The sequence below is a fragment of the Pinus tabuliformis genome, chromosome 2_1 (assembly GCF_031772625.1).
Source record: "Pinus tabuliformis cultivar Carrire ecotype Pingquan chromosome 2_1, CPIR1, whole genome shotgun sequence".
NCBI classification, from domain to species: Eukaryota; Viridiplantae; Streptophyta; class Pinopsida; order Pinales; family Pinaceae; genus Pinus; species Pinus tabuliformis.
In genome coordinates this window covers 309,557,838-309,576,877 of record NC_142299.1, presented here as the reverse complement: position 1 = coordinate 309,576,877, position 19,040 = coordinate 309,557,838, and the positions used below count along the sequence as shown (strand labels likewise).

At 36.5% G+C, this 19,040-nt stretch overlaps 1 pseudogene; it reads left to right on the top strand.

The window, feature by feature from the left end:
• The window catches only part of LOC149200072 (uncharacterized), a 65,044-nt pseudogene that overhangs the window by 29,733 nt on the left and 16,271 nt on the right, over window positions 1–19,040 (top strand).

Sequence of the window (19,040 nt, the reverse complement as noted above, 5' to 3'; positions counted from 1 at the left end):
CTAGGCAGTTTATTGAGCCTTCCATACTAGTTTGTTTGTAAAACTCAATAAACTGTTTGTAGTCCTCAAAAGGAAGAGACCCATATTGTGTTATAGTTTTTATTTGGAGATACAACCAATTTTCTTTGAGGAAGTGAGCATAAGATTTTGATGGTTTCCTATGTTAAAAATAACAACAAGAAATCCTAATTTAATTTGTCCTTGAATTAAATTAGGAATTAAATCGAAATTTTATTTTCATAGAAAATAGTTAACTAAGTTAATTTGACTTAGTTGGCTTAGAAAATTCGAGTTGGAAGTCTATCTAGAGTCATGTAGAGTGATTCCTAAATTTGAGGGGTCCAAGTTGAGTTCTTTTGAGTTGTAATTATTTAACTCAGATTAATGGATTTAAATTCAGTTAAACTAGTTCAAAGATTTGAAGGAACTAGTAGGAGGTCTAGTAGTGGGGATCAGCTTCAGTGCAGCTTCACAACTCCACCAATTAGCATCGCAGGCAGAGGAGGTCACCAGAGAGGAACACTAGCTACATGGCTCTGATGAGCGAGAGAGTAGAGATTGAGTCATCCTCTTTTGAGGAAGCAGTGCAACAACTAGTTTGGGTTGATGCCATGGTTAAGGAGTATGACTCAATTATCAACAACAATGTTTGGGAAGTGGTCCCAAGACCGACATACAAGTCATTGGTGAGTTCGACATGACTTTACAAGGTAAAAAAAGCAGCTCATGGTAGTGTGGAGAAACCCAAGGCCAATTTTGTGGTGAGAGGGTTCTCTCAGGTGGAGGGGATTGATTACGATGATACTTTTGCTCCAATATCAAGGTACTCATTAATCAGATCCATTCTAGCACTATCAGTGTAGATGGGATGGAAGATACATTAGATGGATGTAAAGACAACATTCCTCAACGACATGATTGAGGAAGAGGTGTATATTGAGCAGCATGAAGGATTTGATACCTTCAACAGAGAGTCACATGTGTGTAGACTCAAGCGAGCGTTGTATGGACTAAAACAAGCACCTCCTCCTTAGTACACCAAGATCGATAGCTATTTCACCAAGGTAGGCTTCACCAAAAGTGAAGTAGATGCAAAACTTTACCATATTATGGTTGAAGGAAAATTGTTGATTATTGTTTTATATGTCGATGATTTGATTCTGACAGGTGATGATAAGTTGATCAAGTCTTGCAAAGAGGATCTTGCAAGAGAGTTTGAAATGAAGGACTTGGGGTTCATGCACTACTTTATAGGGATAGAAGTATGGAAAGGAGATGAGGAAGGGTTTGTCTCTTAGGGAAGGTATGCCAACGAGATACTGAAGAAGTTCCACATGGAGAGCAGTAAACCCATGGAGACTCTTCTAGCTGGTAACTAGAGGAAGGAGGATGCTACTTCAGGTGAAGTAGTGGAGGCTACTATTTATAGACAGCTTGTGGGTTCGCTCATGTATTTAGTGAAAACATGGGCATACATGTGTTATGCTGTTAACCAGCTTAGTCAAGCTATGGTTAAGCCTAGCAAATTGTATTGGAAGGTAGCCAAACATGTGTTGAGATACCTCAAAGGCACCACTTAGTTTGGTCATTGGTAGAGATGGATAGAGGGAGTGAAGCTTCAATACTTCACTGATGTAGATTGGGTAGGGAGTCCATCTGAAAAGAAGAGCACATCAGGTGGGATCTTGAGTATTGGGTCAACAATTGTTTTTTTGTACAAGAAGAACCAAATATCAATTGCACTTAATTCAGCAGAAGAAAAGTACATGGATGTCAATCAAGCATATTGTGAGGCTATCTAGATGAGGAAGATTCTAGTTGGTTTGTTTTGTCAACAGAAGGATCCAACATTGATTTATTGTGACAATCAGAGTTGTATCAAACTCTCTGAGAATCCAGTTTTTCATGATCGGTCCAAGCATATTGATATCCAGTATCATCACCTTCAAGATTGTGTGTAGGGGAGAATCATGTTGCTGAAGTAAATTCCCACAAAGGAGAAGGATGCATATATTTTGACAAAGGCATTGTCAAGATGAAAATTTGAGTTTCACGAAGGTAGGATCAGGGTAGCAGATAATACCTTTCTTGTTGAGAGGGAGTGTTAAAAATAGCAACAAGAAATCCTAATTTAATTTGTCCTTGAATTAAATTAGGAATTAAATCTAAATTCTATTCTCATAGCAACTTGTAATAGTTAACTATGTTAATTTGACTTAGTTAGCTCAATAAGTTCGAGTTTGAATTCTATCTAGAGTCATGTAGAGTGATTCCTAAATTTTAGGGGCCTAAGTTGAATTCTTTTGATTTGTAATTATTTAATTCAATTTAACTGAGTTAAATTCAGTTAAACTAGTTCAAACAGTTGGAGGAACTAGTAGGAGGTCTTGTAGTGGGGACCAACTTTATTGCAGCTTCACTGATCCACTAGTTAACCGAAGATTCACTCATAAATAACTCATGCATGTTATCTCAGAGGAAGACCTAGTTGAGATTAGAGTACAGCGAAAACATACTATCAGTTATATATTTTTTTGAGTTGTACATATGGTTCATGCAATCAATAGGAGGCCTATGATGGATTGCAGAGTTGTGGTGAGGCATTTTCCCAATTAAATATGGGCTAGTTCTCTTGGGAATTGCACAAGGGAGCTAGGGATTGGCAGGCAAAAAAATTGGCTAAGTGCTGGCTTGAGCTGGTTTGTGAAGGAGAGAGATAGATTGTACTTGTGCAGGGATTGTTCGGGTTGAAAAAGTATTTTATTTTCTTCTCAGATCTTCTCCTTAATGCAATATAGATAGTTGAGGTTTTGAGCAGTTTCTTTCCCCAGAAAAATATTGTGTTATGTGCGATTGAAATTCTTCCTTTTCTTCTTAGTGTTTTCATCGATAAGTTTTGGTTTCCGCTGATGAGTAGATTACATTATTGTCTTTTATTTTAGCATATCACATAAGCTATTGAATCTACAAGTAAAAATATACATCCTACATTGCAAGGCTTCCATAGAGAGACTCGGCATGGTGGAAAGTTGTGTTTATTTCTCATGCAACCTCTCTCTCAACCTTGTTTTTTATGCCTGTAGCTGCTCCTTCATAATAGACTCCCTTTGTCTCAAATCACTCAATTCCTTTCTCATTTCAATGACTTTCTCCTCCATGAGGCCCACATATTCCACATTCTTGGATTTGGAAATTTGCATCCACCTATGGGTTCTGCCTCTCTCTCTCTCCAGCTCATAGAGGAGTGGGATTGCAAAATTTCCAGGGATAATCCTTCCTCCAATAAATTTGTAGTAGGACCCCAAGCTAGGTTGTGGATCAGGCTCTTGGAGCTCTTGGAGGTCCTTTCCAACTAACTTTGAGGTGGCTTCTTCTTTTTGTAGCTCATTTTTCTACTCCTGTAGCTTCCCATGTTCCTCCTGTAGCGAACTCTTCCTCTCCTGTAGCAAACCCTATCTCTCCTATAGCTTCTCTTCTTCTACTTTCTAAAAGGCAACTTGTATCCTGGGTTTCTTGAAGGTCACTGACCTAGTGGTGGGCCTACCCACATATGCTACATGTGACTTGGTTTTGGTTTTAGGAGAAGTGACCTCTTCAATATTTCCCTCACTGGGTCCTACTTCTTCCTTTTTACTTGGTCATTCATCAATAATGATAGTGTCCCTTGTGGGAGTTTGTGATTTCCCTTGTCTAATTTTGGTGCTTTTCCTGGTTCTAAAATACAGGGGACCTTGTCTTGGTTTCCAACTATTGGGCTTGAAAGGTGTGCCCAATGTAGCCAATGTTTCAGCTTCTTCTTGTTCAGTGTCCCCTAGATATAGACTTGTTTGATGTGGTTGTTTCTCTGCTTCTTGGGGTTTAGAAGTATACTTAGGGCTTACTTTTCCTTCTACTTGTTTCTTCCCCTCTTCTCATTTAATTTATGATTCTCTTTCCTCTGTCTCTGTTTCCTCCTCTTCCTCTTTTTTTCTTTCCTCTTCTTCTATTTTTGCTGCCTCTTCCTCTCTTTTTTCTCCTTCTTCTTCCTCTATTTTTCCTTCTTTACCACCAGTGCTAGAGGTTGGGGTTTCTCGAGGTGTGATGGCTTGGGTTTTTATGAAATTTTCCCTATCCATGTCCACAAATTTAGTCCATAGAACAAGGTTCCTTAAGTGGCTCAAAACATCCATCACAATTAACTTGATGAGGCCACAGTGAGCTAAGTGTTAGTGCTTTCCTTCCCTCAACTGACTCATCTCCATGATTAGCTGTAGGATGAAATGGGGAACATTAAGTCTTTGAGGGAGAGGCGATTATGCCTTGAATCTCAACTCATGGAGCAATATGAAGTGGTAGGCATAAAGCACACTCAATCTCCCTTCACAAGATATATATGAATCAAGGGTCTTCTGTAAGATATTTGGTGCTAGAAACTCCATGTTTATTGCTTTTGGCGCTATAAACTCCATGTTTATTGCTTTGATTTCTAAAGTATCATTGGAAAAATCCTTTATGGATTATAGGCGAATTTCACTGTGCAATATTCCCTACAAAATGATCTCAAAGATTAGAGCAATGTCACTAAAGGATACCCTGTCAAAATATATTGCACCGGAACAATTTGGGTTCTTAAAAAAGTGACAAATACAAGATGTAGTGGCGATTGCACATAAATCTATGCACTCCATTTAAGTGAAAAAGAAGAATGCTTTATTATTAAAATTAGACCTGATTAAAGCTTATGAATGTGTTGACTTGTGTTTTCTACAAGTGATCCTACACAAGATTAGTCTCTCGTTGGAGATAGTCAATTGGATTACGACTTGTATCACCTCTGTAAACTTTGTAGTATTGATTCGTGGGGTGCCTTCTTAGATTTTCAATGCCTCTAGGGGTTTGAGACAAGGATGTTCTTTATCCCCTCTTTTAGTTTTACTAGTTATTGATGGGATAAGCATAATGATTTCTGAGGCTCATCTCCAGGATTATTTCTTGGGGTTGCAGATCAGCAAAAATATTTCCATCACACACTTAATATTTGTGTATGATCTCTTATTTCTTGGGAAGGCTTCTGCTAGGGAATGGAAATATTTATACCAGATTATCTCTTCTTTTGGTCATGCCTTTGGATTTTATATGATCCATGTAAAATCTATGTTAACCAATGCAACATTGGAGTTGAACATTGTTGATATATTTGTTGTCAAGGTAGTCCCAATAGATTTGGTATTTAAATACATCGATTTCCTTCTGAAACCAAATAATTATGGCAATAGAGATGGGGGTTGGCTAATTGAATTTTTTGATTGGAGATTATCAAATTGGTCTCTAAAGTGGTGGACACTAAGTGGCAAGTTGATTCCAATTCATTCGGTCTTGTAGAGTATCATTTCTTATTAGATGCATCTATATTTATTGCCTCGCAATATCATCAAGTGGATTAATTCTATTATTTCTAATTTTATCTAGGTTGGTTCCAACATCGTAAAAAAATCATATGGTTCAGTTGGAAGATATATCCAAGATGAAATAGGATGGCGGATAGGGTATAATTAATATTGAGAAGTTTAGTTGGGTTTTGGGGGTGAAGAGAATATGGCATGCATTATGCAAAAATGGCATCTGAAAATGTATTATAAAGGAGATATATCAAAGGAATATGTCGGTAGCTGAGTGGATAAAGGCAAAGGCTCGAGCACCTTGCTAAGTTTCGTACATATGGAATGGTTTGATGAAAATTAAACATTGGTTGATTGGGAACTTAAGATGGGAGATTAAATCGGGCACACTGTTGGAGATTGGGATGGAATATCCCATTCGAGGATTCAATGCTGATCATACATTGCTTACAACACTCATTCGACATATCCATAATATGGGAATATATTATTTAAATCATATCTAAGTGGCATATGATCCTATTTTTCAATATCCATCCTGAGTATGCTCTCAAGATTTGGGTGTTTTTGGGGAAATGGTTGTGTGTTGGTACATGTACATACAAAACTTATCTATGGACGGTATGATCATATTAAGGGATAAGGAAGACATTTTCACATGGGATAACAAGATTGAATAAGGGTTGATCTTTGTAAAGGAGGCTTATAGGTATATCACACATGTTCAATAGTGTCCTATAGATTACGGGTGGTTTAGAAAATATTGGGATTGGAAACTTCCTTTAAAGCTAAAATGTTTTGGTTGGCTGGTCAGGCGAAATAAATATTAACCTGAGATAATTTATGTCACAGGGTTTTATTGGACTGGGCAAGTGTGTATTATGTAGGGTTGCACTTGAGGGAATGACACATCTTATTTCTAAATTGTCCATTTGCAGTATCCATATGGATTGCAGTGTTGATCATTTTAAATATATTTGTTGGTTGCAATACAACATTTGTGGATTCTTGTATTTAGGAATATAATATGGGCTACAATGACCATCTATCTCTTACTTTCTATCTTATGTCAGGCATTTGGAGGTGCAGAGATGTTTGCATTTTTTAAAATATTTCACTGGAAGTAAATCGAATATGCATTATGATTTGTTCATACTTCAACGAGATTGGATCTGTGGCCAACAAGGGACCGCTGAGGTGCATCAAACTTATGGACATATAGTGAAAATACTCACAAGGGTTTTTCGATAGCGCTGCAAATATGAATATATATCACAGCGGGGCATACATTGTTTTAAAGTCTAGTGAATACTTTTATTTTTGTTGGACTATTGGGGCGGGGTCCAACGCTAGGGCGGAGATAATTGGACTATGGGGTGTATTATATTGCACTAAATGGTTATCCATTAAGTTGATTGATGTATTTGGTGATGCCAAAGTGATTATTGAATGGCCTGCAGAGAATATTCCCTTCGATTCTCCTATGTTTTCCTATTAGATGAAAACGATTAGGAAGATGATTGGTTTGTTTGGTGGGTTGACATTCACCCATATTTTCCAAGAACATAATGGAATTGTTCATGCTCTATCTAAAGTTGGCCATAGATAACATCCTAAGAAGATCATCTACTCTGCTTTCATCAATGACAATTATCATGCGACTTGGAAAATCCACTTTCCATGAGTACGTTTTTGCAGAATCATGACCTTTTTGTTTTTATTTCGATAATCAGAACTAACTATTTCTCTTTAAGTTGTAGTGAACATATATGTAATTTATATTATTTTAGAATGTCTTTATAACATATGCTACATGAGATACATGGACTATATTATTAACAAGGTCTTCTCTAGAGAATGGTGTTATTGATATGAAAGTCTATTGGTTTTTTTTATATATATTGAATTTGTGTAGCTATGGTCACTTAAATTTTGAATATTGAATTAAAAATATTCATTTTCATTGATTAGTTCTTGGAAGAATTAATATGAGACATGTTCTTCATGTTAGATTTGAAAGAGAATTTCAAAATTCTAATTTTGAATTTTTAGCTTCAAACTAGTCAAGTCGACTATCCCTCAAGTCAAGTCGGCCCCAGTGTAGAGACACCCATTCGCAAAGGCAGAACAATATATAAAGAGCATTCGACCTCATCAAGGCACAATTCAACCACACATAAGCAAGAATTCTAGGAAGTTTTCCGATGGCATATTATGGGAATGCTCAAATTCTAGGCATATTATGGGAGGCCAAAATTCGACCTAGGCAAATAAAAAATGGTAAAATATTGAAGGAAATTTTTTTGACTTGAATAGAGAGTTCTTTGACCAAGTTTGACCATAACTTGTTGGACAATTTAATCTCATAGTTGACTAACTACATTAAAAGGGTCAAATATTGAAGGGTACAATTTTGACTTGATTAGAGAGTTTTTTGACCAAGTTTGACCATAACTTGTTGGAAAATTTAATCTCATAGTTGACTAACTACATTAAAAAATTATCGAAGGAAAAGTTGTTGGGTTTTTCCCCAAATGGCTTTTTTTAGGGTAAATGTGTTTTCTTTGTGCATAGTGGTCTCTACTATCCTTGTGCTTTTATGGTTGAATTTCTAAAGTGTAATTATTTAATAATAAATTGGAATTTGTCAAAAGTTGTTGGCTTTTTCCCCATATAGCTTTTTTAGGGTAAATGTGTTTTCTTTGTGCATTATGGTCTCTACTATCCTTGTGCTTTTATGGTTGAATTTCTAAAGTGTAATTATTTAATAATAAACTAGAATTTGGTAAAAAAAAATCTACCTCATAATACTTTTGTATTCTAATGTCATACAAAAATAAATCATAATCTTATTTTCTACAACTTATATGTAACAACTACTTCATGCATATTTTGGATCTAGGGACTGAAATTTTACATCAACTACTTTTTTTGGAAAAAAAAAATGACAATTTTTATTTCAGAGAAAAAGAAAATCAGATATTGAATATACTCATTACTACATTCAGATATTGAATATACTCATTACTACATTTGATTAAGGTTTTTTATATTTCAATATATATATATATATATATATATATATATATATATATATATATATATATATATATATATATATATATATATATATATATTGAAAGTTAATGAAAATTGTAGCAATTTGTAAATTTTTATTGGTTATTGTGATTATTTTTTTTTATTCAATTTTTGCCCTTCACAAATTTCACTTAATTGATATTTTAAGAAAAACATTAGTTAAGGGACATTTAATACATCTGTTAATAAACATTCAATGTTTATAATCACAATTTTAGCATTTAATTTAATTTAATTTTTTACCTTGAAAAAATTCACTTAATTGATATTTTAAGAAAAACACGGGTTAAGAAACAGTTAATACTTCTCTTAATCAACGTTGAGTGTCTATAATCACAATTTTAGTGTGCTAATATGATTTCACACCTATTAATAGATGTTTATGGAAATATTTTTGGACAATGAATAAATACTTTTAACATGTGCATTGAAAAAGTTCATTTCCATGTTTTAAAATCCATTCACATCATTTGGTGTCTATAATCACAATTTTAGTGTGCTAATATGATTTCACACCTATTAATAGACGTTTATGGAATATTTTTTTGGACAATGAGTAAATACTTTTAAACTGTGCATTGACAAATTTCATTCCATGTTTTAAAATCCATTCACATGAAAGAAAGCAATCCTACCTTTTTTTATAAAGAGTTGGATTTAGGAGACATAATATTATAGGTAAATTTTGTTACCCATAGTTGAAATTTTAAGTGGTTTAAATTTGTAATTATCATTTAAATTCAGAATTTGTGAAATTCTTTAACTATATTCTTAATGTGACTCGTACATTGAATGTTAATATTGTTGAATGTAATTATTTCACACGTAAAAGCTATTGTGAAAAAGCAATAACCTTTCTCTGTTATTAAAAAACCGTAATCAAAGTGTCGATGCTTCTCACTGCTTGAGTCCTACAAAGAATGTAATTAAAAAAACATTGACTCTCACCATCGATGCCAATATTGTTGAATGTAATTATTTTGCACGTAGAAATTATTGAGAAAAATTAATAACCGTACTTTTTTCATGTCGTTAAAAAGAAAGCACATAATATTGACATTATCTATTCTAGATATTTATTTTTACGAATGTTCATAATATTTTTTTGTCAAAAAAATATATTCAATATTTTAGTTGAAAAATGAATGGAACAAGAGTAGAGACCAAAGTAGCGCTTATTACATTTTTAGAAAGTATAGTTGCATTCTCTTCAAGAGATTATTCCTATAGTAGCAAATTCTTTTCTAACTAATTTATAAGAAAACTAATTATATATACCATGTGTAAAATTTTAAAACAAAAATAACTATATAACTAAAATTCAATGTGATTCACCATCTACTCAAGTAAAAATAATGTAACTAAATATTAGGAAAAAGTTCATGACAGAAAAGATATTTAATCTAATAATAAAAAAAAAATGAATTGGAAATTTGAGCTTCACCATCTACTCAAGTAAAAGTAAAGACCAAAAAAAAAACTAATTATAGTTTGTTTATCTCAACTTCTTGTTCTTCCAGTGAGACTCTGCTCTTATCATCAAGAATCTTTCAAAATTCTTGAAACTGATTACCGAGAATGATATTTTGTATTAACCATTGTTCCAAGGTCGATTTGAAACGGTAAGGATTACCAATCGATGAAAGATCGGAAGACATTAAACAGCAGGAAAGGTGAAATTGGAACAAACGACCATATTGTCGATGGAACCCAGAATCTTTGGTTTCATAGACCAGCGTCTTATGCATTAATTAATTAGTCTAATGACCAAAAAAATCTAATTTATTCCATTTGCTTCTGGCTTCCTCTCAGACGTTGTCTAACTCGTTTCATCTGTTGCTGGTGCTTCACTTCCTAGTGGGTTCTAACCTGCTAACTTTGATTCGGGAACCGGAATTGGTTCAGGGCTCGCACAGATCTGGATCTATCGCAATTGCCTGAACTTAACTCTTTGGAAAATATGTATGTGACCCTGTAGAACGATGTGCGCCCCATATCCACGGCTCATTGCATTTGCTGCTCTAGCCTTTGCTGCTCTATCAAAATATCTTGCTGGATGATAAAAAAATTAGTGAATAGGATTATTATGGGAAAATGAGAGAGAGAGTTAGCAACATATAATTCCAAAAAAATAAATGAATAAAACTGATTTGATAAATCTGATTTGCTACCAGTTTTAATCGATGATCAATTTGTAGAAGGGCCGAAGTTTGTCCCTTGGATTTGATCGTTCATCCACTACATAGTGAGATATAAGTCTCTCGAAACCTGCAAGTCAAGAAATTTTGAATTTTTTTCATTGCAAATTAAGGAGAGTAAACAGAGCTTTACATTCTCTTTCATTGTTTGATTCTTGTGAGTTTTGAAACCTGCCAAGTGAATCTTACCACTCATGCTATCCCATTGTTGAAATAACCTGAGGGAACATCCCTGTTGATGCTTGTCAATTCTATCTCACTAAAAATTTCAATGAGATGTGAGGATTTGCACAAGCAAAGCAAGGCCATCGTCGAGCAGCACCCAGCCCAAAAGAGGAAGAAACACACTAGGAAGCCAACCTCCGAGGCATGGGCATTCATGTACACGTGCACAAAATCCAAATTCAAATTTCAAATAGTGACACTGAAGGCACGATAGGCCAGTGGCGGGGCAGGTTGAAAATTCAAAATTTAGATTTCACATGGTACCTGGTCCATCCATTCTTTAATTGCATGCACGGTCTGGACAGGACGATGGCGGCGATGGAGACTGGACCGTATAGGGCCTGTTTCCTCGGTCATTAGAAATTAGGCTAAGACGTCGAAGATATTGGATGTGATGTTGAATACATGTTATGGAATGCATGTATAACCATCCATAAGGAGGTCACGTCAAGTTCAGAAAGTCGCAGTATAGACTACTCCTAGAGGGAGTCTTCCATTTTCAAACTAAAAGGACTCGACCAATATCATTCCCAAGAGCTATTCTGCTGGCATGCGTTCGACCAACGAGATCCTCCTATAGAATTTGAACAAGTGGCTCAAGCATTTGTGGATTCTTGGGCTAGATTGCCATTATCCCTTCAAGTGCTTGGATCTCTTCTTAGTAGAAAAGACTTGGAGTATGGGAAAGCCCTATTGCACGATATCTCCAAAATTCTTCCCGAAGATATAATGGCTACACTCAAAATTAGCTATGACAGTCTCGATAAAATAGAGACGCACATTTCCTTAGACATTGTCTGCTTCTTTATAGGAGAGGACAAAGATAACGCTATAAGAATCTGGGATGGAACAGAGTGGGCAGGATGGCTTCGTCTTTGGAACTTGGAGAGTAGGTGTCTCATGGAAGTAGACAATAAAAATTGTATAAGAATGCACGACCACCTGAAGGACTTGGGTAGACATATTGCGGAGACTGAACCTCTAGAATGGACATTTCGCCTTTCGTGCCCAACCTGTTAGAATAATAATCACGAGTTGTCTGTCCTTTTTGTATGACGGCGAGTAGTTGGTGTCAGCCGGTGAAAGTCGACGATAGTCGGCCGAATTAGATAAGAAGTTAATGATAGTCCATAAAACTTCTGTAGCTGAGTTTTGTATAAATTTATGTATTTGGTAATGCAATAAACAAGCTCTTTTCATAGAGTCTTCATTGTTTTCTGTTATGGTATCAGAGCTCAGGTGAGCTTGAGGAGACAAAACTCGCTGTGAGGAGAGGCCGAGTGGTATTAGCTGCGTGAGGCCAATTGTTGTGCTCTTGTTGAACGATCACACAAGGAGCATGAGACGCATGAAGAAATTGCTATGCGTAGAACAGAGTGAGGGAGTGTCGTTGTTCTGTTGTGTGTAGAACAGAGTGAGGGAGTGTTGATGTGATGCTGTGTGTAGAGCAGTGTGGAGTTGTGTTTTGAATATAGAGAATCCACTATGGAATAAAGCCAAGGGCCGAGTCTGTTAGTTATATGGTTGCTGTTAGTCGAAAGGGGCCGGCTAGGGGCATTGCATTGTGAAATGCGGTGAGCCTTGTGCTCTTTGATGTTAATCTTGGAGTTTTTTGTGTATTTGGAGATGATGTGACGGTGGAGTTCAAGTGTGATAGTGCACTGCCCAGCGTGAAGGAGCTTGAAGGCTGTGTCGTGGAGACACCTGTGAAGGTCTCAGGAAGCGATTTGTATGTGAAGAGTGGTGAATTGTGTGCCACCTGCGAGCGCTGTGAAGCTGTCCGATCCCTTTGAAGAAATTATTGGAAAACGCTGATCAGAAGAGTGGGGCAGCGAAAGTGTGGTGCACATTTGGGGAAGTGAGAGGCAGAGCTGAGAGTAGTGCTATTTTGAAGTCAAATCTTCCCAGAGTTTAAGGAAATTTTGAGCCTAGCTAAGAGTTGTCTGGGAGCATTGTTAGATCTCCAACGTGTCTTATTTGCTGCATTGTTTTCTCTGTGGCAGAGGTAAAGTGGAGCCCAGCTGATATGTCTATCTTTTTAGACTTTTTTGACAATGATCCTTTCGATGATTATTTTCTCAGGAACCCATTTGGAAACATTTTTGGGTCTTGTAGTATTTTTGAGTTCGATGAAATATTTGACAAACAATGTGATGATATTGAGGATTATGTTGATCACGAGCTAAAATATATTCCACATGATTCTGCAATCACTCAGAGTAAAACTTGTTTTTCTCATAACCCAATTGTTAGAAGTTTTATTGGATCTGCTTTCAAAATGACTGCTACTATGGAGGATAATACCATGGATGTTGTTCAGAGGCCACTCGTGTTCGAAGATGAGTGCATTTTGGTGGCTCCTCATGGAAAATGGGGAGAACATGAATTAGATTACCTTGTTCGGGATCTTGCATTGCATCCAAATCTAGAAAAGGTTTCTGATGTTAAGTACGTAAGCAAGGAGCAGAGGAAGCTCATAAGGAAAGCGATGAGGAAGGTCATAAGGAAAGTCAGAAAGGTGAAGATGAAACTGCACCAACAAATGAACAAGCATAGACCCTTTAGCAACAAGGTAAAAATGAAATGTTTTGTTGTAAGCCTAGCTGAGACTTAGAGCAGCAGACAAGTTAAATTTTAGGTCGTTGTGATTAAGGGGAGGTGTTAAAACCTTAATCATGACTGCGCAAACAGAGCCGTCCATTGTTCACACGTCAGCGAGTTTAATGTGACTCTGCATAAATTAGTAGAACATCATTTCAAGACGACAGAGATCGGCGGAAGTCATTATTAATTATCCTTCATATGTATCTATAAATAATTATGTTTAGTAATGAAATATCAAGCTCTTTGATAGAGTCTTCTACCTTTTCTGTCACAACCCACGAACTTCGGTTTCTGTCTGACAAATCACTGGTATGGATTTTGAAGCTTTAGACCCATATCCAAAATAGTGTTTTTTTCAAATGTAATGTCCCCACGAATTAACATCATTTCAAGACGACGGAGATCGGCGGAAGTCATTATTAATTCTCCTTCATATGTATCTATAAATAATTATGTTTAGTAATGAAATATCAAGCTCTTTGATAGAGTCTTCTACCTTTTTTGTCACAACCCACGGACTTCGGTTTCTGTCTGACAAATCACTGGTATGGATTTTGAAGCTTTAGACCCATATCCAAAATAGTGTTTTTTTCAAATGTAATGTCCCCACGAATTAACTTGCGTGTAATAATTTTTTATTTTTTTACCAATACACATATTCTATACCACCTTTGCATGCTTCTGAACGCAAACATTTCAATTTTAATGCTACCTACATGTAGGCAACACAATAGAAATGACTATGTATAGAATTATCTAGTCATTTATGAGTGCAATTGGAAATATCCCGCGGAGGGCAGAGAATTGTTTGCCGGATTTAATGCTGGCAAAGTTGCTCCCTACACCTGGCCTTGGCATTTATGTTTGTTGTCTCGTTCCCATGATGAGTGTATGGTCTATGAACCCTCTGCTTCCGCACCATCGGGTTCCTCCCCGCATCGACCGTGTGGAGGCAAGGTAGCCCATCCGAGGGTGAGGCTGGCTCGATACACATCAACTCAGTTAATCGATCCATTGATGTTTCCAAAAGCATTTGTCCTCGGCCTTACAACCGCTCCATTATCCTTCCTGGTGTTGAACACGCTCAGAACCTCTGCTTGATGATGAATGGTTATGGATTTGGAGCTTTTCCAAGGTCCGGATCGATTTGGGACCAGGTTTTTAGCAGCAGCTGCCTTGTGGTAAGAATTTCACTCTGTTGTCTGTAAGTTTTTTTTTGTTTTTTTTTTCACACCCTTACTATATTTCCTTGTTATCTGTTCGGCCTGAAATTCTAATATTCTTCAGTCTTGTCTCGGTTTCCTATGGACAAGGAATACGAGTCTTACTCGAGCAAGTTATGCATGGGTGCAGGTGTAGCTGCCCAGCTTTCGGTCCTATCCTCTTAGAGCTCGGCTGACAGGGAAGTTCCTACTTAAACGTTCTGCTGCAAGAAGTAAGGGTTCTTATCATGATATGAAGAGCTCTTTATCTCTGTCGGTTAGTAATGGCCCTCTGGCCCCGTCCCTTACGACTTCTCCTTTTTGCTTAATGTACAGAGTATTTGCAGGATTTGAGCCTGGTAGGTCCGCCCAGCTCATATAAGGGTTGGGAATCCATCCCTCGAAATGGTTTTTGAACTGTTAACTATATTTTGATGAGCCCTCGAGTTCTCTTATACATGTGCTTATGTAATGGATCCTCTGTTAAATAATTTATCCGGGTTATTTCCCTTGGTGAACATTTTGTGGCTCCCTACGTTTTTTTTTCAAGACTATCCATGCAAATTGTATTTATATATGCTCCAGTTCTTCTACTGTTGGTCTAGTGTTTACGACCTGAATTCTGTCGGTCAAGGATAATTTTAGGGGCGAATGTTCGCCCTTTGGCGAAATTAAGGGGTTTTAAATATTTAGTGGGCGAATATTTTGTATCATAGTACATTTTTACAAATCACCTCAAACAGCCCACCTTATTTTAAGGGAGAGGGTAAAAAAGGTAAATTTAGCCCTTGAAATTAGGACTTACAACCTTCCATTCCCATTTTCAAGAATATGTTTTATTTAAGTGAATCCATTCGCCCATTTTCAAGAATAGGTTTTATTTAAGTGAATCCTATGGGCCAAATACCATATTTATAAAATAGGTATAGTAAATTAATAAAAATATAAATAAATGAGAGGTATGGTAAATAAATAAAACATTTTTTATATTTACTCCATAATTCACCTTATATACATGTAAGGGTGTAAACAAATAAAAATATAAGTACAGTGGAGGTATGGTAAATAAATAAAACGTCTTTTTATACTTACCCAAAAGGTATGGTAAATAAATAAAAATATAAATAAACTAGACGTATCATAAATAAATAAAACCTCTTTTTATATTTGGTCCATAACCCTCCTTCTATTTATGAAGGCTCAAGAAAGAGGTTTTGTTTAAGTGAATCCTATGAGCCGAATACCATATTTGTAAAAGAGGTATGGTAAATTAATAAAATATAAATAAACGAGAGGTATGGTAAACAAATAAAACATTTTTTTATTGTTCATGAGGCACAATACTTGCTAAGGTTTTGCAAATGGGGTAGCAAGCTAAGTGGGCTTGATTGTGGGAAAAACTCCGCAGTTAAGCGCGCTTGAGCCAGAGGAGATCTGGGATGGGTGACCTCCCGGGAAGTCCTGGTTACCGTGTGCAAGCCCCAGAAGTGACGATTGATGCTATGTGATTCATTTCACTAGTTTCAATCCCACTTCTTCACCCTTGTGAGCATCACCCGATGCAATGAGTGCTAAGTGAACAATTCAAAAACCATGAGAAATTAGTCAGTTACGACTACCTCTCATGGAAATGGTCATACGTTAATGACTTACTTAACGCAGTTGAATCCCAAAAAATGATATATAATGCACTGCGTAAACCCTTAATACTTAAATTCAAAAAGAGTGAAAGGATCTCTACTTGAATGGTTCATGAGGCACAATACTTGCTAAGGTTTTGCAAATGGGGTAGCAAGCTAAGTGGGCTGGATTGTGGGAAAAACTCCGCAGTTAAGCGCGCTTGAGCCAGAGGAGATCTGGGATGGGTGACCTCCCGGGAAGTCCTGGTTACCATGTGCAAGCCCCGGAAGTGACGATCGATGCTATGTGATTCATTTCACTAGTTTCAATCCCACTTCTTCACCCTTGTGAGCATCACCCGATGCAATGAGTGCTAAGTGAACAATTCAAAAATCATGAGAAATTAGTCAGTTACGACTACCTCTCATGGAAATGGTCATACGTTAATGACTTACTTAACGCAGTTGAATCCCAAAAAATGATATATAATGCACTGCGTAAACCCTTAATACTTAAATTCAAAAAGAGTGAAGGGATCTCTACTTGAATGGTTCATGAGGCACAATACTTGCTAAGGTTTTGCAAATGGGGTAGCAAGCTAAGTGGGTTTGATTGTGGGAAAAACTCCACAGTTAAGCGCGCTTGAGCCAGAGGAGATCTGGGATGGGTGACCTCCCGGGGAAGTCCTGGTTACCGGGTGCAAGCCCCGGAAGTGACGATTGATGCTATGTGATTCATTTCACTAGTTTCAATCCCACTTCTTCACCCTTGTGAGCATCACCCGATGCAATGGGTGCTAAGTGAACAATTCAAAAATCATGAGAAATTAGTCAGTTACGACTACCTCTCATGGAAATGGTCATACGTTAATGACTTACTTAACGCAGTTGAATCCCAAAAAATGATATAAAACATTTTTTTATATTTACTCCATAAGTCACCTTATATTTACCAACACTCAAAAAATGGGTTATATTTAGGTGAAACCTATGGCCAAAATACTATGGGACAAATACCATGGACTAGATTGTTATTAATACCATGCAAAAAAACCATTATTAACCCTAATATTAGAATTAATAAAAATAAAAATGGCACATGGTATTGACCCATGGTATTCACCAAAATGGCACATGGTATTGACCCATGGTATTGACCTGGAATGTAGCCTATTTAAATGGGAGAATTATACCAGCGTGTAGCCTATGCTAAGATTCACTAGGACTTTACAAAGTTTTATTATTTAGTGAAAGACTCGCCAAGATCTTACAAGATTTTATAATTGAGTAAAATATTCGCCATGCCTGGTGAGAGATTCGCCAAAAAATTATATATACATATTATATTAATGATAAAATCGCCTTCCATTTTTCCTATATACCATGGAGATTCGCCCATTTATTATATTTATAAATTTAGGGGGGGTTCTTAAAATTTTCCCTGCTGTCGGTTGAGGGATGGGCGCCTTCTCTACGGCGCATTACCATATTCCTTGATATTTTCAAGGTTCATGAGCTATTGAATTATGATGTTTTAATCACTGTGACAGTGCATCTTTGTAAATATATATATAATGTTGTTCTGTACATTCCTTCGTTTTCCAGCAGGGTTTACATTCCATAATGTATGGTGCATGGCATTTCATAATGTATGGTGTACGACATTTCATAATTTATGGTGCACGGCGTAATGCTCTTCGCATGATGGTAAAGGGTTTATGCTTAGCAGGTTTATGTTCTTTTTTCGACAATGAATATAAGTCTGGCTCTTCGCACTACTAAATTCTTGTTCGTATAACCTACAAGATTATTACCTGAATTTTCTCCTCAGAGCGAGGTTTATACTTTTATGCATTCTCTCTGTTTTACTCCTCCCCGAATGGTGCCGAGATTGGCAAGATCGCTTTTCTGTCGTTGTACATGTATATTCGTGTGCTTACATTGCTATCTTATAGATTTTATCTGCATGCTAGTGGAAGAAATTAGACTCTGGGCATGAAGTATGCATACCCCTCGCGGTTGCGACTTTACCACTCAGAGTTTTCTTTATAGTCTAATTATATTTTTCATTCCACGAATGTTTTCGGGGTTTCAAATTTTAAATGTTATACTTTTCTGCGTTTCTTGAAATAAGACATGTGAAGAGAATAAAGAAAGAACCTTGTTGGTCTTTCTGTTGTTAATGGAATGTATTTCGTTTTGCTATAATGACAATCTTTTTGAAGACTCTGAATCTATGGTGAGCCTGTGAGTTTTCTGTTTTTCCATTATTTCTATAATCTCTGAAAAGATTTCCCAGCAGACCACTCATGCATTTGACTCCCAGAATTTTTTTTAAAAAGGAAAAAGATTCAAAACTCTTCACAAGCTACTAAACACTAGCATCAGTAAAGGTTTCTTTAAGAGGACAACCATACCTCCACTCATTTTCCTGTCCTAATTCCCTGTAAGGAAATTTCTCTCACTCCCATTTCATAATATAAAGAGGAAATAGACAAAAGGAATAACATTATACAGCTTCCTAAACAGTCCCAACACAGAGGTTTCTTACGTACCTGGAGTTCTCCGGATGAAGAGTCATTCCTGACAGTCACACGAATCAGGGTCTATTGTCTTTTAAGCCACCTGACCATGATATTCGTCCTTCAGGATCAGAATCTCCCCCCTTGCTTATTGCTAGACTGCAGTCCCCCGCAAGTGCTCGTACAGTGAGTA